At 43.8% G+C, this 18,097-nt stretch overlaps 32 non-coding genes and 44 pseudogenes across 32 annotated transcripts; 16 read left to right on the top strand and 60 right to left on the bottom strand.

The window, feature by feature from the left end:
- Positions 1 to 663: 663 nt before the first annotated feature.
- Positions 664 to 782, bottom strand: LOC131710667 (5S ribosomal RNA). The gene has a single exon (XR_009312549.1). It is a non-coding gene; the product is annotated as a 5S ribosomal RNA (ribosomal RNA).
- A 100-nt stretch (positions 783 to 882) lies between these two features.
- On the bottom strand, positions 883 to 1,001 carry LOC131714247 (5S ribosomal RNA; annotated as a pseudogene).
- A 114-nt stretch (positions 1,002 to 1,115) lies between these two features.
- Positions 1,116 to 1,244, bottom strand: LOC131716066 (5S ribosomal RNA; annotated as a pseudogene).
- Positions 1,245 to 1,344: 100 nt separating this feature from the next.
- LOC131716508 (5S ribosomal RNA) lies at positions 1,345 to 1,462 on the bottom strand (annotated as a pseudogene).
- Positions 1,463 to 1,562: 100 nt separating this feature from the next.
- Positions 1,563 to 1,671, bottom strand: LOC131716185 (5S ribosomal RNA; annotated as a pseudogene).
- Positions 1,672 to 1,770: 99 nt separating this feature from the next.
- LOC131714175 (5S ribosomal RNA) lies at positions 1,771 to 1,889 on the bottom strand (annotated as a pseudogene).
- Positions 1,890 to 2,003: 114 nt separating this feature from the next.
- On the bottom strand, positions 2,004 to 2,122 carry LOC131715231 (5S ribosomal RNA). The gene has a single exon (XR_009315302.1). It is a non-coding gene; the product is annotated as a 5S ribosomal RNA (ribosomal RNA).
- Positions 2,123 to 2,222: 100 nt separating this feature from the next.
- LOC131714025 (5S ribosomal RNA) lies at positions 2,223 to 2,340 on the bottom strand (annotated as a pseudogene).
- Positions 2,341 to 2,440: 100 nt separating this feature from the next.
- Positions 2,441 to 2,549, bottom strand: LOC131714570 (5S ribosomal RNA; annotated as a pseudogene).
- Positions 2,550 to 2,649: 100 nt separating this feature from the next.
- Positions 2,650 to 2,768, bottom strand: LOC131715219 (5S ribosomal RNA). Its single transcript, XR_009315300.1, has one exon. It is a non-coding gene; the product is annotated as a 5S ribosomal RNA (ribosomal RNA).
- A 100-nt stretch (positions 2,769 to 2,868) lies between these two features.
- On the bottom strand, positions 2,869 to 2,977 carry LOC131714569 (5S ribosomal RNA; annotated as a pseudogene).
- A 100-nt stretch (positions 2,978 to 3,077) lies between these two features.
- On the bottom strand, positions 3,078 to 3,196 carry LOC131713749 (5S ribosomal RNA; annotated as a pseudogene).
- Positions 3,197 to 3,296: 100 nt separating this feature from the next.
- LOC131714262 (5S ribosomal RNA) lies at positions 3,297 to 3,415 on the bottom strand (annotated as a pseudogene).
- A 100-nt stretch (positions 3,416 to 3,515) lies between these two features.
- On the bottom strand, positions 3,516 to 3,634 carry LOC131711672 (5S ribosomal RNA). The gene has a single exon (XR_009313560.1). It is a non-coding gene; the product is annotated as a 5S ribosomal RNA (ribosomal RNA).
- Positions 3,635 to 3,748: 114 nt separating this feature from the next.
- On the bottom strand, positions 3,749 to 3,867 carry LOC131711671 (5S ribosomal RNA). Its single transcript, XR_009313559.1, has one exon. It is a non-coding gene; the product is annotated as a 5S ribosomal RNA (ribosomal RNA).
- Positions 3,868 to 3,967: 100 nt separating this feature from the next.
- On the bottom strand, positions 3,968 to 4,086 carry LOC131713748 (5S ribosomal RNA; annotated as a pseudogene).
- A 100-nt stretch (positions 4,087 to 4,186) lies between these two features.
- On the bottom strand, positions 4,187 to 4,305 carry LOC131713843 (5S ribosomal RNA; annotated as a pseudogene).
- Positions 4,306 to 4,405: 100 nt separating this feature from the next.
- On the bottom strand, positions 4,406 to 4,524 carry LOC131713932 (5S ribosomal RNA; annotated as a pseudogene).
- Positions 4,525 to 4,638: 114 nt separating this feature from the next.
- Positions 4,639 to 4,757, bottom strand: LOC131713721 (5S ribosomal RNA; annotated as a pseudogene).
- Positions 4,758 to 4,857: 100 nt separating this feature from the next.
- Positions 4,858 to 4,976, bottom strand: LOC131714017 (5S ribosomal RNA; annotated as a pseudogene).
- Positions 4,977 to 5,088: 112 nt separating this feature from the next.
- On the bottom strand, positions 5,089 to 5,197 carry LOC131716142 (5S ribosomal RNA; annotated as a pseudogene).
- Positions 5,198 to 5,296: 99 nt separating this feature from the next.
- LOC131714376 (5S ribosomal RNA) lies at positions 5,297 to 5,425 on the bottom strand (annotated as a pseudogene).
- A 112-nt stretch (positions 5,426 to 5,537) lies between these two features.
- LOC131716266 (5S ribosomal RNA) lies at positions 5,538 to 5,646 on the bottom strand (annotated as a pseudogene).
- A 99-nt stretch (positions 5,647 to 5,745) lies between these two features.
- LOC131709973 (5S ribosomal RNA) lies at positions 5,746 to 5,864 on the bottom strand. The gene has a single exon (XR_009311837.1). It is a non-coding gene; the product is annotated as a 5S ribosomal RNA (ribosomal RNA).
- Positions 5,865 to 5,964: 100 nt separating this feature from the next.
- On the bottom strand, positions 5,965 to 6,083 carry LOC131711438 (5S ribosomal RNA). Its single transcript, XR_009313321.1, has one exon. It is a non-coding gene; the product is annotated as a 5S ribosomal RNA (ribosomal RNA).
- A 114-nt stretch (positions 6,084 to 6,197) lies between these two features.
- LOC131712475 (5S ribosomal RNA) lies at positions 6,198 to 6,316 on the bottom strand. Its single transcript, XR_009314366.1, has one exon. It is a non-coding gene; the product is annotated as a 5S ribosomal RNA (ribosomal RNA).
- Positions 6,317 to 6,416: 100 nt separating this feature from the next.
- Positions 6,417 to 6,535, bottom strand: LOC131709907 (5S ribosomal RNA). Its single transcript, XR_009311771.1, has one exon. It is a non-coding gene; the product is annotated as a 5S ribosomal RNA (ribosomal RNA).
- Positions 6,536 to 6,635: 100 nt separating this feature from the next.
- On the bottom strand, positions 6,636 to 6,744 carry LOC131714567 (5S ribosomal RNA; annotated as a pseudogene).
- A 100-nt stretch (positions 6,745 to 6,844) lies between these two features.
- On the bottom strand, positions 6,845 to 6,963 carry LOC131712927 (5S ribosomal RNA). Its single transcript, XR_009314815.1, has one exon. It is a non-coding gene; the product is annotated as a 5S ribosomal RNA (ribosomal RNA).
- A 100-nt stretch (positions 6,964 to 7,063) lies between these two features.
- Positions 7,064 to 7,172, bottom strand: LOC131716471 (5S ribosomal RNA; annotated as a pseudogene).
- Positions 7,173 to 7,272: 100 nt separating this feature from the next.
- Positions 7,273 to 7,391, bottom strand: LOC131711545 (5S ribosomal RNA). The gene has a single exon (XR_009313431.1). It is a non-coding gene; the product is annotated as a 5S ribosomal RNA (ribosomal RNA).
- Positions 7,392 to 7,505: 114 nt separating this feature from the next.
- On the bottom strand, positions 7,506 to 7,624 carry LOC131715208 (5S ribosomal RNA). Its single transcript, XR_009315299.1, has one exon. It is a non-coding gene; the product is annotated as a 5S ribosomal RNA (ribosomal RNA).
- A 100-nt stretch (positions 7,625 to 7,724) lies between these two features.
- On the bottom strand, positions 7,725 to 7,843 carry LOC131713513 (5S ribosomal RNA; annotated as a pseudogene).
- A 100-nt stretch (positions 7,844 to 7,943) lies between these two features.
- Positions 7,944 to 8,052, bottom strand: LOC131716084 (5S ribosomal RNA; annotated as a pseudogene).
- A 114-nt stretch (positions 8,053 to 8,166) lies between these two features.
- LOC131714566 (5S ribosomal RNA) lies at positions 8,167 to 8,275 on the bottom strand (annotated as a pseudogene).
- A 111-nt stretch (positions 8,276 to 8,386) lies between these two features.
- On the bottom strand, positions 8,387 to 8,495 carry LOC131716561 (5S ribosomal RNA; annotated as a pseudogene).
- Positions 8,496 to 8,595: 100 nt separating this feature from the next.
- Positions 8,596 to 8,714, bottom strand: LOC131711745 (5S ribosomal RNA). Its single transcript, XR_009313633.1, has one exon. It is a non-coding gene; the product is annotated as a 5S ribosomal RNA (ribosomal RNA).
- A 100-nt stretch (positions 8,715 to 8,814) lies between these two features.
- Positions 8,815 to 8,933, bottom strand: LOC131710861 (5S ribosomal RNA). The gene has a single exon (XR_009312743.1). It is a non-coding gene; the product is annotated as a 5S ribosomal RNA (ribosomal RNA).
- Positions 8,934 to 9,033: 100 nt separating this feature from the next.
- Positions 9,034 to 9,152, bottom strand: LOC131714229 (5S ribosomal RNA; annotated as a pseudogene).
- A 114-nt stretch (positions 9,153 to 9,266) lies between these two features.
- LOC131714565 (5S ribosomal RNA) lies at positions 9,267 to 9,375 on the bottom strand (annotated as a pseudogene).
- A 100-nt stretch (positions 9,376 to 9,475) lies between these two features.
- LOC131711961 (5S ribosomal RNA) lies at positions 9,476 to 9,594 on the bottom strand. Its single transcript, XR_009313850.1, has one exon. It is a non-coding gene; the product is annotated as a 5S ribosomal RNA (ribosomal RNA).
- Positions 9,595 to 9,694: 100 nt separating this feature from the next.
- LOC131711960 (5S ribosomal RNA) lies at positions 9,695 to 9,813 on the bottom strand. Its single transcript, XR_009313849.1, has one exon. It is a non-coding gene; the product is annotated as a 5S ribosomal RNA (ribosomal RNA).
- A 100-nt stretch (positions 9,814 to 9,913) lies between these two features.
- LOC131714564 (5S ribosomal RNA) lies at positions 9,914 to 10,022 on the bottom strand (annotated as a pseudogene).
- A 114-nt stretch (positions 10,023 to 10,136) lies between these two features.
- On the bottom strand, positions 10,137 to 10,255 carry LOC131720758 (5S ribosomal RNA). Its single transcript, XR_009319655.1, has one exon. It is a non-coding gene; the product is annotated as a 5S ribosomal RNA (ribosomal RNA).
- Positions 10,256 to 10,369: 114 nt separating this feature from the next.
- On the bottom strand, positions 10,370 to 10,478 carry LOC131714563 (5S ribosomal RNA; annotated as a pseudogene).
- A 111-nt stretch (positions 10,479 to 10,589) lies between these two features.
- Positions 10,590 to 10,708, bottom strand: LOC131712205 (5S ribosomal RNA). The gene has a single exon (XR_009314098.1). It is a non-coding gene; the product is annotated as a 5S ribosomal RNA (ribosomal RNA).
- Positions 10,709 to 10,822: 114 nt separating this feature from the next.
- On the bottom strand, positions 10,823 to 10,941 carry LOC131718592 (5S ribosomal RNA). The gene has a single exon (XR_009317489.1). It is a non-coding gene; the product is annotated as a 5S ribosomal RNA (ribosomal RNA).
- Positions 10,942 to 11,041: 100 nt separating this feature from the next.
- Positions 11,042 to 11,160, bottom strand: LOC131713083 (5S ribosomal RNA). Its single transcript, XR_009314971.1, has one exon. It is a non-coding gene; the product is annotated as a 5S ribosomal RNA (ribosomal RNA).
- Positions 11,161 to 11,260: 100 nt separating this feature from the next.
- Positions 11,261 to 11,379, bottom strand: LOC131713673 (5S ribosomal RNA; annotated as a pseudogene).
- Positions 11,380 to 11,493: 114 nt separating this feature from the next.
- LOC131713960 (5S ribosomal RNA) lies at positions 11,494 to 11,612 on the bottom strand (annotated as a pseudogene).
- A 100-nt stretch (positions 11,613 to 11,712) lies between these two features.
- Positions 11,713 to 11,831, bottom strand: LOC131716720 (5S ribosomal RNA). Its single transcript, XR_009315605.1, has one exon. It is a non-coding gene; the product is annotated as a 5S ribosomal RNA (ribosomal RNA).
- Positions 11,832 to 11,945: 114 nt separating this feature from the next.
- On the bottom strand, positions 11,946 to 12,064 carry LOC131714370 (5S ribosomal RNA; annotated as a pseudogene).
- A 114-nt stretch (positions 12,065 to 12,178) lies between these two features.
- LOC131718268 (5S ribosomal RNA) lies at positions 12,179 to 12,297 on the bottom strand. Its single transcript, XR_009317167.1, has one exon. It is a non-coding gene; the product is annotated as a 5S ribosomal RNA (ribosomal RNA).
- Positions 12,298 to 12,397: 100 nt separating this feature from the next.
- Positions 12,398 to 12,516, bottom strand: LOC131715197 (5S ribosomal RNA). Its single transcript, XR_009315298.1, has one exon. It is a non-coding gene; the product is annotated as a 5S ribosomal RNA (ribosomal RNA).
- Positions 12,517 to 12,616: 100 nt separating this feature from the next.
- On the bottom strand, positions 12,617 to 12,735 carry LOC131715186 (5S ribosomal RNA). The gene has a single exon (XR_009315297.1). It is a non-coding gene; the product is annotated as a 5S ribosomal RNA (ribosomal RNA).
- Positions 12,736 to 12,849: 114 nt separating this feature from the next.
- On the bottom strand, positions 12,850 to 12,958 carry LOC131716495 (5S ribosomal RNA; annotated as a pseudogene).
- Positions 12,959 to 13,072: 114 nt separating this feature from the next.
- LOC131715947 (5S ribosomal RNA) lies at positions 13,073 to 13,181 on the bottom strand (annotated as a pseudogene).
- A 114-nt stretch (positions 13,182 to 13,295) lies between these two features.
- Positions 13,296 to 13,404, bottom strand: LOC131714561 (5S ribosomal RNA; annotated as a pseudogene).
- Positions 13,405 to 13,504: 100 nt separating this feature from the next.
- Positions 13,505 to 13,623, bottom strand: LOC131712994 (5S ribosomal RNA). Its single transcript, XR_009314881.1, has one exon. It is a non-coding gene; the product is annotated as a 5S ribosomal RNA (ribosomal RNA).
- A 114-nt stretch (positions 13,624 to 13,737) lies between these two features.
- Positions 13,738 to 13,856, bottom strand: LOC131713981 (5S ribosomal RNA; annotated as a pseudogene).
- Positions 13,857 to 13,948: 92 nt separating this feature from the next.
- On the top strand, positions 13,949 to 14,067 carry LOC131715175 (5S ribosomal RNA). Its single transcript, XR_009315296.1, has one exon. It is a non-coding gene; the product is annotated as a 5S ribosomal RNA (ribosomal RNA).
- Positions 14,068 to 14,167: 100 nt separating this feature from the next.
- LOC131715384 (5S ribosomal RNA) lies at positions 14,168 to 14,286 on the top strand (annotated as a pseudogene).
- Positions 14,287 to 14,400: 114 nt separating this feature from the next.
- Positions 14,401 to 14,509, top strand: LOC131716202 (5S ribosomal RNA; annotated as a pseudogene).
- Positions 14,510 to 14,623: 114 nt separating this feature from the next.
- Positions 14,624 to 14,732, top strand: LOC131716379 (5S ribosomal RNA; annotated as a pseudogene).
- A 114-nt stretch (positions 14,733 to 14,846) lies between these two features.
- Positions 14,847 to 14,965, top strand: LOC131715164 (5S ribosomal RNA). The gene has a single exon (XR_009315295.1). It is a non-coding gene; the product is annotated as a 5S ribosomal RNA (ribosomal RNA).
- Positions 14,966 to 15,079: 114 nt separating this feature from the next.
- On the top strand, positions 15,080 to 15,198 carry LOC131715153 (5S ribosomal RNA). The gene has a single exon (XR_009315294.1). It is a non-coding gene; the product is annotated as a 5S ribosomal RNA (ribosomal RNA).
- Positions 15,199 to 15,312: 114 nt separating this feature from the next.
- Positions 15,313 to 15,431, top strand: LOC131711335 (5S ribosomal RNA). Its single transcript, XR_009313219.1, has one exon. It is a non-coding gene; the product is annotated as a 5S ribosomal RNA (ribosomal RNA).
- Positions 15,432 to 15,545: 114 nt separating this feature from the next.
- LOC131712300 (5S ribosomal RNA) lies at positions 15,546 to 15,664 on the top strand. The gene has a single exon (XR_009314193.1). It is a non-coding gene; the product is annotated as a 5S ribosomal RNA (ribosomal RNA).
- A 100-nt stretch (positions 15,665 to 15,764) lies between these two features.
- Positions 15,765 to 15,883, top strand: LOC131713980 (5S ribosomal RNA; annotated as a pseudogene).
- Positions 15,884 to 15,997: 114 nt separating this feature from the next.
- On the top strand, positions 15,998 to 16,116 carry LOC131713979 (5S ribosomal RNA; annotated as a pseudogene).
- A 114-nt stretch (positions 16,117 to 16,230) lies between these two features.
- On the top strand, positions 16,231 to 16,349 carry LOC131715142 (5S ribosomal RNA). The gene has a single exon (XR_009315293.1). It is a non-coding gene; the product is annotated as a 5S ribosomal RNA (ribosomal RNA).
- Positions 16,350 to 16,449: 100 nt separating this feature from the next.
- LOC131713978 (5S ribosomal RNA) lies at positions 16,450 to 16,568 on the top strand (annotated as a pseudogene).
- A 337-nt stretch (positions 16,569 to 16,905) lies between these two features.
- On the top strand, positions 16,906 to 17,024 carry LOC131715131 (5S ribosomal RNA). Its single transcript, XR_009315292.1, has one exon. It is a non-coding gene; the product is annotated as a 5S ribosomal RNA (ribosomal RNA).
- Positions 17,025 to 17,138: 114 nt separating this feature from the next.
- LOC131714560 (5S ribosomal RNA) lies at positions 17,139 to 17,247 on the top strand (annotated as a pseudogene).
- A 100-nt stretch (positions 17,248 to 17,347) lies between these two features.
- On the top strand, positions 17,348 to 17,466 carry LOC131714272 (5S ribosomal RNA; annotated as a pseudogene).
- A 114-nt stretch (positions 17,467 to 17,580) lies between these two features.
- LOC131716258 (5S ribosomal RNA) lies at positions 17,581 to 17,689 on the top strand (annotated as a pseudogene).
- The last annotated feature ends 408 nt before the right edge of the window (positions 17,690 to 18,097 follow it).

Raw genomic sequence — 18,097 nt, 5'->3', positions numbered from 1 at the left:
GTTCCTATCTCTCCGTTTTGCCTAAGACCCTTTGATCCCAGTGGCATTAACTCTTTGGATCTCTCTGAAGTCTTAGAGCCTGGTCTCTTCTGGTCCCCTTGAAGACTAGCTTCATGACCCTCTCATAAACCAGCTGTATATTCTAAGAATTAGTTTTATACCCCAGTGGACTCCCCAAAGGGCAAGCTTCTTTCAGGTCAGGGCTGGAGGTCAAAGGACTTGTTTGTACAGCCGTGTGCTGCTGGCCAGCCATTTGCTTTGACACAAAAGAATCTTAACTTCTCTACCATATTGCCTTCAATTTACTTCTAATGTGCAGTTGTTTAAGTATAGTTAAATATACGTTAACTTGGTGTTTTTCTCAGCTCTCTGCTACCATCCATTGCTCAATGAAGCTGCTATTATTTCTTGTTTTGCTCGGAGTCAATGCAGTGCAAGTATCTATATACCCAGAGTATATAGCCAGTTTTCATCTATCACAGCAGTGCTTGCATTTTTGGAACTAACAGTTTTTTCTATCCAATGTTAAATCACTTTTCAGAAAAAAAACATGAATACAGCCGTCATTCCTCATGCGTAGCAAACTGCTATTCAATACTTGTTCCATGTTTTCCAACAGTCCTCCACACATTTCAATTGTAAAATGTAATTACAAAAATGTAATGCCTGCAGCACTTGATATTCCCAGGTGGTCTCCCATCCAAGTACTAACCAAGCCCAACATTGCTTAGATTCTGAGATCAGACGAGATCAGGCTTATTCAAGGTGGTGTGGCCGCAGGCGATTGCAGTTCTGCTTTCATGACTTTTATGTTTAGTGAGCTGGGGGTGATTCCGCCAAAATTTCCTTTTGTCGTCCACACATTTCAATTGTAAAATGTAATGCCTGCAGCACTTGATATTCCCAGGTGGTCTCGCATCCAAGTACTAACCAAGCCCAACATTTCTTAGCTTCTGAGATCAGACGAGATCAGGCTTATTCAAGGTGATGTGGCCGCAGGCGATTGCATTTCTGCTTTCATGACTTTTATGTTTAGTGAGCTGGGGGTGATTCCTCCAAAATTTCCTTTTGTCCTCCACACATTTCAATTGTAAAATGTAATTACAAAAATGTAATGCCTGCAGCACTTGATATTCCCAGGTGGTCTCCCATCCAAGTACTAACCAAGCCTAACATTGCTTAGCTTCTGAGATCAGACAAGATCAGGCAAGATCAGGCTTATTGAAGGTGGTGTGGCCGCAGGCGATTGCATTTCTGCTTTCAAGACTTTTATGTTTAGTGAGCTGGGGGTGATTCCTCCAAAATTTCCTTTTGTCCTCCACACATTTCAATTGTAAAATGTAATGCCTGCAGCACTTGATATTCCCAGGTGGTCTCCCATCCAAGTACTAACCAAGCAAACATTGCTTAGCTTCTGAGATCAGACAAGATCAGGCTTATTCAAGGTGGTGTGGCCGTATGCGATTGCATTTCTGCTTTCATGACTTTTATGTTTAGTGAGCTAGGGGTGATTCCTCCAAAATTTCCTTTTGTCCTCCACACATTTCAATTATAAAATGTAATGCCTGCAGCACTTTATATTCCCAGGTGGTCTCCCATCCAAGTACTAACCAAGCCCAACATTGCTTAGCTTCTGAGATCAGGCTTATTCAAGGTGGTGTGGCCGCAGGCGATTGCATTTCTGCTTTCATGACTTTTATGTTTAGTGAGCTGGGGGTGATTCCTCCAAAATTTCCTTTTGTCCTCCACACATTCAATTGTAAAATGTAATGCCTGCAGCACTTGATATTCCCAGGTGGTCTCCCATCCAAGTTCTAACCAAGCCCAACATTGCTTAGCTTCTGAGATCATACATGATCAGGCTTATTCAAAGTGGTGTGGCCGCAGGCGATTGCATTTCTGCTTTCATGACTTTTATGTTTAGTGAGCTGGGGGTGATTCCTCCAAAATTTCCTTTTGTCCTCCACACATTTCAATTGTAAAATGTAATTACAAAAATGTAATGCCTGCAGCACTTGATATTCCCAGGTGGTCTCCCATCCAAGTACTAACCAAGCCCAACATTGCTTAGCTTCTGAGATCAGACGAGATCAGGCTTATTCAAGGTGGTGTGGCCGCAGGCGATTGCATTTCTGCTTTCATGACTTTTATGTTTAGTGAGCTGGGGGTGATTCCTCCAAAATTTCCTTTTGTCCTCCACACATTTCAATTTGAAAATGTAATGCCTGCAGCACTTGATATTCCCGGTGGTCTCCCATCCAAGTACTAACCAAGCCCAACACTGCTTAGCTTCTGAGATCAGACGAGATCAGGCTGATTCAAGGTGGTGTGGCCGCAGGCGATTGCATTTCTGCTTTCATGAATTTTATGTTTAGTGAGCTGGGGGTGATTCCTCCAAAATTTCCTTTTGTCCTCCACACATTTCAATTGTAAAATGTAATGCCTGCAGCACTTGATATTCCCAGGTGGTCTCCCATCCAAGTACTAACCAAGCCCAACATTGCTTAGCTTCTGAGATCAGGCTTATTCAAGGTGGTGTGGCCGCAGGCGATTGCATTTCTGCTTTCATGACTTTTATGTTTAGGGAGCTGGGGGTGATTCCTCCAAAATTTCCCTTTGGCCTCCACACATTTCAATTGTAAAATGTAATGCCTGCAGCACTTGATATTCCCAGGTGGTCTCCCATCCAAGTACTAACCAAGCCCAACATTGCTTAGCTTCTGAGATCAGACGAGATCAGGCTTATTCAAGGTGGTGTGGCCGCAGGCGGTTGCATTTCTGCTTTCATGACTTTTATGTTTAGTGAGCTGGGGGTGATTCCTCCAAAATTTCCTTTTGTCCTCCACACATTTCAATTGTAAAATGTAATGCCTGCAGCACTTGATATTCCCAGGTGGTCTCCCATCCAAGTACTAACCAAGCCCAACATTGCTTAGCTTCTGAGATCAGGCTTATTCAAGGTGGTGTGGCCGCAGGCGATTGCATTTCTGCTTTCATGACTTTTATGTTTAGTGAGCTGGGGGTGATTCCTCCAAAATTTCCTTTTGTCCTCCACACATTTCAATTTTAAAATGTAATGCCTGCAGCACTTGATATTCCCAGGTGGTCTCCCATCCAAGTACTAACCAAGCCCAACATTGCTTAGCTTCTGAGATCAGACGAGATCCGGCTTATTCATGGTGGTGTTGCCGCAGGCGATTGCATTGCTGGTTTCATGACTTTTATGTTTAGTGAGCTGGGGGTGATTCCTCCAAAATTTCTTTTTGTCCTCCACACATTTCAATTGTAAAATGTAATGCCTGCAGCACTTGATATTCCCAGGTGGTCTCCCATCCAAGTACTAACCAAGCCCAACATTGCTTAGCTTCTGAGATCAGACGAGATCCTGCTTATTCATGGTGGTGTTGCCGCAGGCGATTGCATTGCTGGTTTCATGACTTTTATGTTTAGTGAGCTGGGGGTGATTCCTCCAAAATTTCTTTTTGTCCTCCACACATTTCAATTGTAAAATGCAATGCCTGCAGCACTTGATATTCCCAGGTGGTCTGCCATCCAAGTACTAACCAAGCCCAACATTGCTTAGCTTCTGAGATCAGACGAGATCAGGCTTATTCAAGGTGGTGTGGCCGCAGGCGATTGCATTTCTGCTTTAATGACTTTTATGTTTAGTGAGCTGGGGGTGATTCCTCCAAAATTTCCTTTTGTCCTCCACACATTTCAATTGTAAAATGTAATTACAAAAATGTAATGCCTGCAGCACTTGATATTCCCAGGTGGTCTGCCATCCAAGTACTAACCAAGCCCAACATTGCTTAGCTTCTGAGATCAGACGAGATCAGGCTTATTCAAGGTGGTGTGGCCGCAGGCGATTGCATTTCTGCTTTCATGACTTTTATGTTTAGTGAGCTGGGGGTGATTCCTCCAAAATTTCATTTTGTCCTCCACACATTTCAATTGTAAAATGTAATGCCTGCAGCACTTGATATTCCCAGGTGGTCTCCCATCCAAGTACTAACCAAGCCCAACATTGCTTAGCTTCTGAGATCAGACGAGATCCGGCTTATTCATGGTGGTGTTGCCGCAGGCGATTGCATTGCTGGTTTCATGACTTTTATGTTTAGTGAGCTGGGGGTGATTCCTCCAAAATTTCTTTTTGTCCTCCACACATTTCAATTGTAAAATGCAATGCCTGCAGCACTTGATATTCCCAGGTGGTCTCCCATCCAATTACTAACCAAGCCCAACATTGCTTAGCTTCTGAGAACAGACGAGATCAGGCTTATTCAAGGTGGTGTGGCCGCAGACGATTGCATTGCTGCTATCATGACTTTTATGTTTAGTGAGCTGGGGGTGATTCCTCCAAAATTTCCTTTTGTCCTCCACACATTTCAATTGTAAAATGCAATTCCTGCAGCACTTGATATTCCCAGGTGGTCTCCCATCCCAGTACTAACCAAGCCCAACATTGCTTAGCTTCTGAGATCAGACGAGATCAGGCTTATTTTAGGTGGTGTGGCCGCAGGCGACTGCATTTCTGCTTTCATGACTTTTATGTTTAGTGAGCTGGGGGTGATTCCTCCAAAATTTCCTTTTGTCCTCCACACATTTCAATTGTAAAATGTCATTACAAAAATGCAATGCCTGCAGCACTTGATATTCCCAGGTGGTCTCCCATCCAAGTACTAACCAAGCCCACCATTGCTAAGCTTCTGAGATCAGACGAGATCAGGCTAATTCAAGGTGGTGTGGCCGCAGGCGATTGTATTTCTGCTGTCATGACTTTTATGTTTAGTGAGCTGGGGGTGATTCCTCCAAAATTTCCTTTTGTCCTCCACACATTTCAATTGTAAAATGTAATGCCTGCAGCACTTGATATTCCCAGGTGGTCTCCCATCCAAGTACTAACCAAGCCCAACATTGCTGAGCTTCTGAGATCAGACGAGATCAGGCTTACTGAAGGTGGTGTGGCCGCAGGCGACTGCATTTCTGCTTTCATGACTTTTATGTTTAGTGAGCTGGGGGTGATTCCTCCAAAATTTCCTTTTGTCCTCCACATTTCAATTGTAAAATGTAATTACAAAAATGTAATGCCTGCAGCACTTGATATTCCCAGGTGGTCTCCCATCCAAGTACTAACCAAGCCCAACATTGCTTAGCTTCTGAGATCAGGCTTATTCAAGGTGGTGTGGCCTCAGGCGATTGCATTTCTGCTTTCATGACTTTTATGTTTAGTGAGCTGGGGGTGATTCCTCCAATTTTCCTTTTGTCCTCCACACATTTCAATTGTAAAACGTAATGCCTGCAGCACTTGATATTCCCAGGTGGTCTCCCATCCAAGTCCTAACCAAGCCCAACATTGCTTAGCTTCTGAGATCAGATGAGATCAGACGAGATCAGGCTTATTCAAGGTGGTGTGGCCGCAGGCGATTGCATTGCTGCTTTCATGACTTTTATGTTTAGTGAGCTGGGGGTGATTCCTCCAAAATTTCCTTTTGTCCTCCACATTTCAATTGTAAAATGTAATTACAAAAATGTAATGCCTGCAGCACTTGATATTCCCAGGTGGTCTCCCATCCAAGTACTAACCAAGCTCCACATTGCTTAGCTTCTGAGATCAGGCTTATTCAAGGTGGTGTGGCCGCAGGCGATTACATTTCTGCTTTCATGACTTTTATGTTTAGTGAGCTGGGGGTGATTCCTCCAATTTTCCTTTTGTCCTCCACACATTTCAATTGTAAAATGTAATGCCTGCAGCACTTGATATTCCCAGGTGGTCTCCCATCCAAGTACTAATCAAGCCCAACATTGCTTAGCGTCTGAGATCAGACGAGATCAGGCTTATTCAAGGTGGTGTGGCCGCAGGCGATTGCATTTCTGCTTTCATGACTTTTATGTTTAGTGAGCTGGGGGTGATTCCTCCAAAATGTCCTTTTGTCCTCCACACATTTCAATTGTAAAATATAATGCCTGCAGCACTTGATATTCCCAGGTGGTCTCCCATCCAAGTACTAACCAAGCCCAACATTGCTTAGCTTCTGAGATCAGACGAGATCAGGCTTATTTAAGGTGGTGTGGCCGCAGGCGATTGCCTTTCTGCTTTCATGACTTTTATGTTTAGTGAGCTGGGGGTGATTCCTCCAAAATTTCCTTTTGTCCTCCACACATTTCAATTGTAAAATGTAATTACAAAAATGTAATGCCTGCAGCACTTGATATTCCCAGGTGGTCTCCCATCCAAGTACTAACCAAGCCCAACATTGCTTAGCTTCTGAGATCAGACGAGATCAGGCTTATTCAAGGTGGTGTGGCCGTAGGCGATTGCATTTCTGCTTTCATGACTTTTATGTTTAGTGAGCTGGGGGTGATTCCTCCAAAATTTCCTTTTGTCCTCCACACATTTCAATTGTAAAATGTAATGCCTGCAGCACTTGATATTCCCAGGTGGTCTCCCATCCAAGTACTCATCAAGCCCAACATTGCTTAGCTTCTGAGATCAGACGAGATCAGGCTTATTCAAGGTGGTGTGGCCGCAGGCGATTGCATTTCTGCTTTCATGAATTTTATGTTTAGTGAGCTGGGGGTGATTCCTCCAAAATTTCCTTTTGTCCTCCACACATTTCAATTGTAAAATGTAATGCCTGCAGCACTTGATATTCCCAGGTGGTCTCCCATCCAAGTACTAACCAAGCCCAACATTGCTTAGCTTCTGAGATCAGGCTTATTCAAGGTGGTGTGGCCGCAGGCGATTGCATTTCTGCTTTCATGACTTTTATGTTTAGTGAGCTGGGGGTGATTCCTCCAAAATTTCCTTTTGTCCTCCACACATTTCAATTTTAAAATGTAATGCCTGCAGCACTTGATATTCCCAGGTGGTCTCCCATCCAAGTACTAACCAAGCCCAACATTGCTTAGCTTCTGAGATCAGGCGAGATCAGGCTTATTCAAGGTGGTGTGGCCGCAGGAGATTGCATTTCTGCTTTCATGACTTTTATGTTTAGTGAGCTGGGGGTGATTCCTCCAAAATGTCCTTTTGTCCTCCACACATTTCAATTTCAAAATGTAATGCCTGCAGCACTTGATATTCCCAGGTGGTCTCCCATCCAAGTACTAACCAAGCCCAACATTGCTTAGCTTCTGAGATCAGGCTAATTCAAGGTATTGTGGCCGCAGGCGATTGCATTTCTGCTTTCATGACTTTTATGTTTAGGGAGTTGGGGGTGATTCCTCCAAAATTTCCTTTTGTCCTCCACACATTTCAATTGTAAAATGTAATGCCTGCAGCACTTGATATTCCCAGGTGGTCTCCCATCCAAGTACTAACCAAGCCCAACATTGCTTAGCTTCTGAGATCAGGCGAGATCAGGCTTATTCAAGGTGGTGTGGCCGCAGGCGATTGCATTTCTGCTTTCATGACTTTTATGTTTAGTGAGCTGGGGGTGATTCCTCCAAAATTTCCTTTTGTCCTCCACACATTTCAATTGTAAAATGTAATTACAAAAATGTAATGCCTGCAGCACTTGATATTCCCAGGTGGTCTCCCATCCAAGTACTAACCAAGCCCAACATTGCTTAGCTTCTGAGATCAGACGAGATCAGGCTTATTCAAGGTGGTGTGGCCGCAGGCGATTGTATTTTTGCTTTCATGACTTTTATGTTTAGTGAGCTGGGGGTGATTCCTCCAAAATTTCCTTTTGTCCTCCACACATTTCAATTGTAAAATGTAATGCCTGCAGCACTTTGTATACCCAGGTGGTCTCCCATCCAAGTACTAACCAAGCCCAACATTGCTTAGCTTCTGAGATCAGACGAGATCAGGCTTATTCAAGGTGGTGTGGCCGCAGGCGATTGCATTTCTGCTTTCATGACTTTTATGTTTAGTGAGCTGGGGGTGATTCCTCCAAAATTTCCTTTTGTCCTCCACACATTTCAATTGTAAAATGTAATGCCTGCAGCACTTGCTATTCCCAGGTGGTCTCCCTTCCAAGTACTAACCAAGCCCAACATTGCTTAGCTTCTGAGATCAGGCTTATTCAAGGTGGTGTGGCCGCAGGCGATTGCATTTCTGCTTTCATGACTTTTATGTTTAGGGAGCTGGGGGTGATTCCTCCAAAATTTCCTTTTGTCCTCCACACATTTCAATTGTAAAATGTAATTACAAAAATGTAATGCCTGCAGCACTTGATATTCCCAGGTGGTCTCCCATCCAAGTACTAACCAAGCCCAACATTGCTTAGCTTCTGAGATCAGGCTTATTCAAGGTGGTGTGGCCGCAGGCGATTGCATTTCTGCTTTCATGACTTTTATGTTTAGGGAGCAGGGGGTGATTCCTCCAAAATTTCCTTTTGTCCACACATTTCAATTGTAAAATGTAATTACAAAAATGTAATGCCTGCAGCACTTGATATTCCCAGGTGGTCTCCCATCCAAGTGCTAACCAAGCCCAACATTGCTCAGCTTCTGAGATCAGGCTTATTCAAGGTGGTGGGGCCGCAGGCGATTGCATTTCTGCTTTCATGACTTTTATGTTTAGGGAGCTGGGGGTGATTCCTCCAAAATTTCCCTTTGGCCTCAACACATTTCAATTGTAAAATGTAATGCCTGCAGCACTTGATATTCCCAGGTGGTCTCCCATCCAAGTACTAACCAAGCCCAACATTGCTTAGCTTCTGAGATCAGACGAGATCAGGCTTATTGAAGGTGGTGTGGCCGCAGGCGACTGCATTTCTGCTTTCATGACTTTTATGTTTATGGAGCTGGGGGTGATTCCTCCAAAATTTCCCTTTGGCCTCCACACATTTCAATTGTAAAATGTAATGCCTGCAGCACTTGATATTCCCAGGTGGTCTCCCATCCAAGTACTAACCAAGCCCAACATTGCTTAGCTTCTGAGACCAGACGAGATCAGGCTTATTCAAGGTGGTGTGGCCGCAGGCGATTGCATTTCTGCTTTCATGACTTTTATGTTTAGTGAGCTGGGGGTGATTCCTCCAAAATTTCATTTTGTCCTCCACACATTTCAATTGTAAAATGTAATGCCTGCAGCACTTGATATTCCCTGGTGGTCTCCCATCCAAGTATTAACTAAGCCCAACATTGCTTAGCTTCTGAGACCAGACGAGATCAGGCTTATTCAAGGTGGTGTGGCTGCAGGCGATTGCATTTCTGCTTTCATGACTTTTATGTTTAGTGAGCTGGGGGTGATTCCTCCAAAATTTCCTTTTGTCCTCCACACATTTCAATTGTAAAATGTAATTACAAAAATGTAATGCCTGCAGCACTTGATATTCCCAGGTGGTCTCCCATCCAAGTACTAACCAAGCCCAACATTGCTTAGCTTCTGAGATCAGGCTTATTCAAGGTGGTGTGGCCGCAGGCGATTGCATTTCTGCTTTCATGACTTTTATGTTTAGTGAGCTGGGGGTGATTCCTCCAAAATTTCCTTTTGTCCTCCACACATTTCAATTGTAAAATGTAATGCCTGCAGCACTTGATATACCCAGGTGGTCTCCCATCCAAGTACTAACCAAGCCCAACATTGCTTAGCTTCTGAGATCAGACGAGATCAGGCTTATTCAAGGTGGTGTGGCCGCAGGCGATTGCATTTCAGCTTTCATGACTTTTATGTTTAGTGAGCTGGGGGTGATTCCTCCAAAATATCCTTTTGCACTCCACACATTTCAATTGTAAAATGTAATGCCTGCAGCACTTGATATACCCAGGTGGTCTCCCATCCAAGTACTAACCAAGCCCAACATTGCTTAGCTTCTGAGATCAGACGAGATCAGGCTTATTCAAGGTGGTGTGGCCGCAGGCGATTGCATTTCTGCTTTCATGACTTTTATGTTTAGTGAGCTGGGGGTGATTCCTCCAAAATTTCCTTTTGTCCTCCACACATTTCAATTGTAAAATGTAATGCCTGCAGCACTTGATATTCCCAGGTGGTCTCCCATCCAAGTACTAACCAAGCCCAACATTGCTTAGCTTCTGAGATCAGGCTTATTCAAGGTGGTGTGGCCGCAGGCGATTGCATTTCTGCTTTCATGACTTTTATGTTTAGTGAGCTGGGGGTGATTCCTCCAAAATTTCCTTTTGTCCTCCACACATTTCAATTGTAAAATGTAATTACAAAAATGTAATGCCTGCAGCACTTGATATTCCCAGGTGGTCTCCCATCCAAGTACTAAACAAGCCCAACATTGCTTAGCTTCTGAGATCAGACGAGATCAGGCTTATTCAAGGTGGTGTGGCCGCAGGCGATTGCATTTCTGCTTTCATGACTTTTATGTTTAGGGAGCTGGGGGTGATTCCTCCAAAATTTCCTTTTGTCCTCCACACATTTCAATTGTAAAATGTAATTACAAAAATGTAATGCCTGCAGCACTTGATATTCCCAGGTGGTCTCCCATCCAAGTACTAACCAAGCCCAACATTGCTTAGCTTCTGAGATCAGGCTTATTCAAGGTGGTGTGGCCGCAGGCGATTGCATTTCTGCTTTCATGACTTTTATGTTTAGGGAGCAGGGGGTGATTCCTCCAAAATTTCCTTTTGTCCACACATTTCAATTGTAAAATGTAATTACAAAAATGTAATGCCTGCAGCACTTGATATTCCCAGGTGGTCTCCCATCCAAGTACTAAACAAGCCCAACATTGCTTAGCTTCGGAGATCAGACGAGATCAGGCTTATTCAAGGTGGTGTGGCCGCAGGCGATTGCATTTCTGCTTTCATGACTTTTATGTTTAGTGAGCTGGGGGTGATTCCTCCAAAATTTCCTTTTGTCCTCCACACATTTCAATTGTAAAATGTAATTACAAAAATGTAATGCCTGCAGCACTTGATATTCCCAGGTGGTCTCCCATCCAAGTACTAACCAAGCCCAACTTTGCTTAGCTTCTGAGATCAGACGAGATCAGGCTTATTCAAGGTGGTGTGGCCGCAGGCGATTGCATTCCTGCTTTCATGACTTTTATGTTTAGTGAGCTGGGGGTGATTCCTCCAAAATTTCCTTTTGTCCTCCACACATTTCAATTGTAAAATGTAATGCCTGCAGCACTTGATAATCCCAGGTGGTCTCCCATCCAAGTACTAACCAAGCCCAACACTGCTTAGCTTCTGAGATCAGACGAGATCAGGCTTATTCAAGGTGGTGTGGCCGCAGGCGATTGCATTCCTGCTTTCATGACTTTTATGTTTAGTGAGCTGGGGGTGATTCCTCCAAAATTTCCTTTTGTCCTCCACACATTTCAATTGTAAAATGTAATGCCTGCAGCACTTGATATTCCCAGGTGGTCTCCCATCCAAGTACTAACCAAGCCCAACATTGCTTAGCTTCAGAGATCAGTCGAGATCAGGCTTATTCAAGGTGGCGTGGCCGCAGGCGATTGCATTTCTGCTTTCATGACTTTTATGTTTAGTGAGCTGGGGGTGATTCCTCCAAAATTTCCTTTTGTCCTCCACACATTTCAATTGTAAAATGTAATTACAAAAATGTAATGCCTGCAGCACTTGATATTCCCAGGTGGTCTCCCATCCAAGTACTAACCAAGCCCAACATTGCTTAGCTTCTGAAATAAGACGAGATCAGGCTTATTCAAGGTGGTGTGGCCGCAGGCGATTGCATTTCTGCTTTCATGACTTTTATGTTTAGTGAGCTGGGGGTGATTCCTCCAAAATTTCCTTTTGTCCTCCACACATTTCAATTGTAAAATGTAATGCCTGCAGCACTTGATATTCCCAGGTGGTCTCCCATCCAAGTACTAATCAAGCCCAACATTGCTTAGCTTCTGAGATCAGACGAGATCAGGCTTATTCAAGGTGGTGTGGCCGCAGGCGATTGCATTTCTGCTTTCATGACTTTTATGTTTAGTGAGCTGGGGGTGATTCCTCCAAAATTTCCTTTTGTCCTCCACACATTTCAATTGTAAAATGTAATTACAAAAATGTAATGCCTGCAGCACTTGATATTCCCAGGTGGTCTCCCATCCAAGTACTAACCAAGCCCAACATTGCTTAGCTTCTGAAATAAGACGAGATCAGGCTTATTCAAGGTGGTGTGTCCGCAGGCGATTGCATTTCTGCTTTCATGACTTTTATGTTTAGTGAGCTGGGGGTGATTCCTCCAAAATTTCCTTTTGTCCTCCACACATTTCAATTGTAAAATGTAATTACAAAAATGTAATGCCTGCAGCACTTGATATTCCCAGGTGGTCTCCCATCCAAGTACTAACCAAGCCCAACATTGCTTAGCTTCTGAGATCAGACGAGATCAGGCTCATTCAAGGTGGTGTGGCCGCAGGCGATTGCATTTCTGCTTTCATGACTTTTATGTTTAGTGAGCTGGGGGTGATTCCTCCAAAATTTCCTTTTGTCCTCCACACATTTCAATTGTAAAATGTAATGCCTGCAGCACTTGATATTCCCAGGTGGTCTCCCATCCAAGTACTAACCAAGCCCAACATTGCTTAGCTTCTGAGATCAGACGAGATCAGGCTTATTCAAGGTGGTGTGGCCGCAGGCGATTGCATTTCTGCTTTCATGACTTTTATGTTTAGTGAGCTGGGGGTGATTCCTCCAAAATTTCCTTTTGTCCTCCACACATTTCAATTGTAAAATGTAATGCCTGCAGCACTTGATATTCCCAGGTGGTCTCCCATCCAAGTACTAACCAAGCCCAACATTGCTTAGCTTCTGAGATCAGACGAGATCAGGCTTATTCAAGGTGGTGTGGCCGCAGGCGATTGCATTTCTGCTTTCATGACTTTTATGTTTAGTGAGCTGGGGGTGATTCCTCCAAAATTTCCTTTTGTCCTCCACACATTTCAATTGTAAAATGTAATTACAAAAATGTAATGCCTGCAGCACTTGATATTCCCAGGTGGTCTCCCATCCAAGTACTAACCAAGCCCAACATTCCTTAGCTTCTGAGATCAGGCTTATTCAAGGTTGTGTGGCCGCAGGCGATTCCATTTCTGCTTTCATGACTTTTATGTTTAGTGAGCTGGGGGTGATTCCTCCAAAATTTCCTTTTGTCCTCCACACATTTCAATTGTAAAATGTAATTACAAAAATGTAATGCCTGCAGCACTTGATATTCCCAGGTGGTCTCCCATCCAAGTACTAACCAAGCCCAACATTGCTTAGCTTCGGAGATCAGGCTTATTCAAGGTGGTGTGGCCGCAGGCGATTGCATTTCTGCTTTCATGACTTTTATGTTTAGTGAGCTGGGGGTGATTCCTCCAAAATGTCCTTTTGTCCTCCACACATTTCAATTGTAAAATGTAATTACAAAAATGTAATGCCTGCAGCACTTGATATTCCCAGGTGGTCTCCCATCCAAGTACTAACCAAGCCCAACATTGCTTAGCTTCTGAGATCAGGCTTATTCAAGGTGGTGTGGCCGCAGGCGATTGCATTTCTGCTTTCATGACTTTTATGTTTAGTGAGCTGGGGGTGATTCCTCCAAAATTTCCTTTTGTCCTCCACACATTTCAATTGTAAAATGTAATGCCTGCAGCACTTGATATACCTAGGTGGTCTCCCATCCAAGTACTAACCAAGCCCAACATTGCTTAGCTTCTGAGATCAGACGAGATCAGGCTTATTCAAGGTGGTGTGGCCGCAGGCGATTGCATTTCTGCTTTCATGACTTTTATGTTTAGTGAGCTGGGGGTGATTCCTCCAAAATTTCCTTTTGTCCTCCACACATTTCAATTGTAAAATGTGATTACAAAATTGTAATGCCTGCAGCACTTGATATTCCCAGGTGGTCTCCCATCCAAGTACTAACAAAGCCAAACATTGCTTAGCTTCTGAGATCAGACGAGATCAGGCTTATTCAAGGTGGTGTGGCCGCAGGCGATTGCATTTTTGCTTTCATGACTTTTATGAATTTTGGAGGAATCACCCCCAGCTCACTAAACATAAAAGTCATGAAAGCAGAAATGCAATCGCCTGCGGCCACACCACCTTGAATAAGCCTGATCTCGTCTGATCTCAGAAGCTAAGCAATGTTGGGCTTGGTTAGTACTTGGATGGGAGACCACCTGGGAATATCAAGTGCTGCAGGCATTACATTTTACAATTGAAATGTGTGGAGGACAAAAGGAAATTTTGGAGGAATCACCCCCAGCTCACTAAACATAAAAGTCATGAAAGCAGAACTGCAATCGCCTGCGGTCACACCACTTTGAATAAGCCTGATCTCGTCTGATCTCAGAAACTACTCAACGTTGGGCTTGGTTAGTACATGGATGGGAGACTGCCTGGGAATATCAAGTGCTGCAGGCATTACATTTTTGTAATTACAATTTACAATTGAAATGTGTGGAGGACAAAAGGAAATTTTGGAGGAATCACCCCCCACTCACTAAACATAAAAGTCATGAAAGCAGAAACGCATTCACCTGCGGCCACACCACCTTGAATAAGCCTGATCTCAGAAGCTAATCAATGTTGGGCTTGGTTAGTACTTGGATGGGAGACCACCTGGGAATATCAAGTGCTGCAGGCATTACATTTTTGTAATTACATTTTACAATTGAAATGTGTTGAGGACAAAAGGAAATTTCGGAGGAATCACCCCCAGCTAACTAAACATTAAAGTCATGAAAGCAGAAATGCAATCGCCTGCGGCCACACCACCTTGAATAAGCCTGATCTCAGAAGCTAAGCAATGTTGGGCTTGGTTAGTACTTGGATAGGAGACCACCTGGGAATATCAAGTGCAGCAGGCATTACATTTTTGTAATTACATTTTACAATTGAACTGTGTGGAGGACAAAAGGAAATTTTGGAGGAATCACCCCCAGCTCACTAAACATAAAAGTCATGAAAGCAGAAATCCAATTGCCTGCGGCCACACCACCTTGAATAAGCCTGATCTCGTCTGATCTCAGAAGCTAAGCAATGTTGGGCTTGGTTAGTACTTGGATGGGAGACCACCTGGGAATATCAAGTGCTGCAGGCATTACATTTTTGTAATTACATTTTACAATTGAAATGTGTGGAGGACAAAAGGAAATTTTGGAAGAATCACCCCCAGCTCACTTAACATAAAAGTCATGAAAGCAGAAATCCAATTGCCTGCGGCCACACCACCTTGAATAAGCCTGATCTCGTCTGATCTCAGAAGCTAAGCAATGTTGGGCTTGGTTAGTACTTGGATGGGAGACCACCTGGGAATATCAAGTGCTGCAGGCATTACATTTTTGTAATTACATTTTACAATTGAAATGTGTGGAGGACAAAAGGAAATTTTGGAAGAATCACCCCCAGCTCACTTAACATAAAAGTCATGAAAGCAGAAATCCAATTGCCTGCGGCCACACCACCTTGAATAAGCCTGATCTCGTCTGATCTCAGAAGCTAAGCAATGTTGGGCTTGGTTAGTACTTGGATGGGAGACCACCTGGGAATATCAAGTGCTGCAAGCATTACATTTTTGTAATTACTTTTTACAATTGAAATGTGTGGAGGACAAAAGGAAATTTTGGAGGAATCACCCCCAGCTCACTAAACATAAAAGTCATGAAAGCAGCAATGCAATCGCCTGCGGCCACACCAGCTTGAATAAGCCTGATCTCGTCTGATCTCAGAAGCTAAGCAATGTTGGGCTTGGTTAGTACTTGGATGGGAGACCACCTGGGAATATCAAGTGCTGCAGGCATTACATTTTACAATTGAAATGTGTGGAGGACAAAAGGAAATTTTGGAGGAATCACCCCCAGCTCACTAAACATAAAAGTCATGAAAGCAGCAATGCAATCGCCTGCGGCCACACCACCTTGAATAAGCCTGATCTCGTCTGATCTCAGAAGCTAAGCAATGTTTGGCTTTGTTAGTACTTGGATGGGAGACCACCTGGGAATATCAAGTGCTGCAGGCATTACAATTTTGTTATTACATTTTACAATTGAAATGTGTGGAGGACAAAAGGAAATTTTGGAGGAATCACCCCCAGCTCACTAAACATAAAAGTCATGAAAGCAGCAATGCAATCGCCTGCGGCCACACCACCTTGAATAAGCCTGATCTCGTCTGATCTCAGAAGCTAAGCAATGTTTGGCTTTGTTAGTACTTGGATGGGAGACCACCTGGGAATATCAAGTGCTGCAGGCATTACATTTTTGTAATTACATTTTACAATTGAAATGTGTGGAGGACAAAAGGAAATTTTGGAAGAATCACCCCCAGCTCACTTAACATAAAAGTCAGGAAAGCAGAAATGCAATTGCCTGCGGCCACACCACCTTGAATAAGCCTGATCTCGTCTGATCTCAGAAGCTAAGCAATGTTGGGCTTGGTTAGTACTTGGATGGGAGACCACCTGGGAATATCAAGTGCTGCAGGCATTACATTTTACAATTGAAATGTGTGGAGGACAAAAGGAAATTTTGGAGGAATCACCCCCAGCTCACTAAACATAAAAGTCATGAAAGCAAAAATGCAATCGCCTGCGGCCACACCACCTTGAATAAGCCTGATCTCGTCTGATCTCAGAAGCTAAGCAATGTTTGGCTTTGTTAGTACTTGGATGGGAGACCACCTGGGAATATCAAGTGCTGCAGGCATTACAATTTTGTAATCACATTTTACAATTGAAATGTGTGGAGGACAAAAGGAAATTTTCGAGGAGTCACCCCCAGCTCACCGAACATAAAAGTCATGAAAGCAGAACTGCAATCAACTGCGGCCACACCGCCTTGAATAAGCCTGATCTCAAAAGCTAAGCAATGTTGGGCTTGGTTAGTACTTGGATGGGAGACTACCTGGGAATATCAAGTGCTGTAGGCATTACATTTTTGTAATTACATTTTACAATTGAAATGTGTGGAGGACAAAAGGAAATTTCGGAGGAATCACCCCCAGCTCACCGAACATAAAAGTCATGAATGCAGAACTGCAATCGCCTGCGGCCACACCACCTTGAATAAGCCTGATCTCGTCTGATCTCAGAAGCTAAGCAATGTTGGGCTTGGTTAGTACTTGGATGGGAGACCACCTGGGAATATCAAGTGCTGCAGGCATTACATTTTTGTAATTACATTTTACAATTGAAATGTGTGGAGGACAAAAGGAAATTGTGGAAGAATCACCCCCAGCTCACTTAACATAAAAGTCAGGAAAGCAGAAATGCAATTGCCTGCGGCCACACCACCTTGAATAAGCCTGATCTCAGAAGCTAAGCAATGTTGGGCTTGGTTAGTACTTGGATGGGAGACCACCTGGGAATATCAAGTGCTGCAGGCATTACATTTTACAATTGAAATGTGTGGAGGACAAAAGGAAATTTTGGAGGAATCACCCCCAGCTCACTAAACATAAAAGTCATGAAAGCAAAAATGCAATCGCCTGCGGCCACACCACCTTGAATAAGCCTGATCTCGTCTGATCTCAAAAGCTAAGCAATGTTTGGCTTTGTTAGTACTTGGATGGGAGACCACCTGGGAATATCAAGTGCTGCAGGCATTACAATTTTGTAATCACATTTTACAATTGAAATGTGTGGAGGACAAAAGGAAATTTTCGAGGAGTCACCCCCATCTCACCGAACATAAAAGTCATGAAAGCAGAACTGCAATCGCCTGCGGCCACACCGCCTTGAATAAGCCTGATCTCAGAAGCTAAGCAATGTTGGGCTTGGTTAGTACTTGGATGGGAGACTACCTGGGAATATCAAGTGCTGTAGGCATTACATCTTTGTAATTACATTTTACAATTGAAATGTGTGGAGGACAAAAGGAAATTTCGGAGGAATCACCCCCAGCTCACCGAACATAAAAGTCATGAATGCAGAACTGCAATCGCCTGCGGCCACACCACCTTGAATAAGCCTGATCTCGTCTGATCTCAGAAGCTAAGCAATGTTGGGCTTGGTTAGTTCTTGGATGGGAGACTACCTGTACGGTGTCCATTTTAGGACATCCTCAGACCTTACCCCTCCTCAAGTCAATCCTCACCCCTCCTCGATTCAATCGTCAGACATCAGACCTCACCCCTCCTCGAGTCAATCGTCAGACCTCCTCGAGTCAATCGTCAGACCTCCTCGAGTCAATCGTCAGACCTCCTCGAGTCAATCGTCACCCCTCCTCGAGTCAAT

This window comes from Acipenser ruthenus, chromosome 44 (assembly GCF_902713425.1).
Source record: "Acipenser ruthenus chromosome 44, fAciRut3.2 maternal haplotype, whole genome shotgun sequence".
Lineage (NCBI taxonomy): Eukaryota > Metazoa > Chordata > Actinopteri > Acipenseriformes > Acipenseridae > Acipenser > Acipenser ruthenus.
Note: the sequence above shows the minus strand (reverse complement) of the source record. Positions and strands in the feature narration are given on the sequence as shown.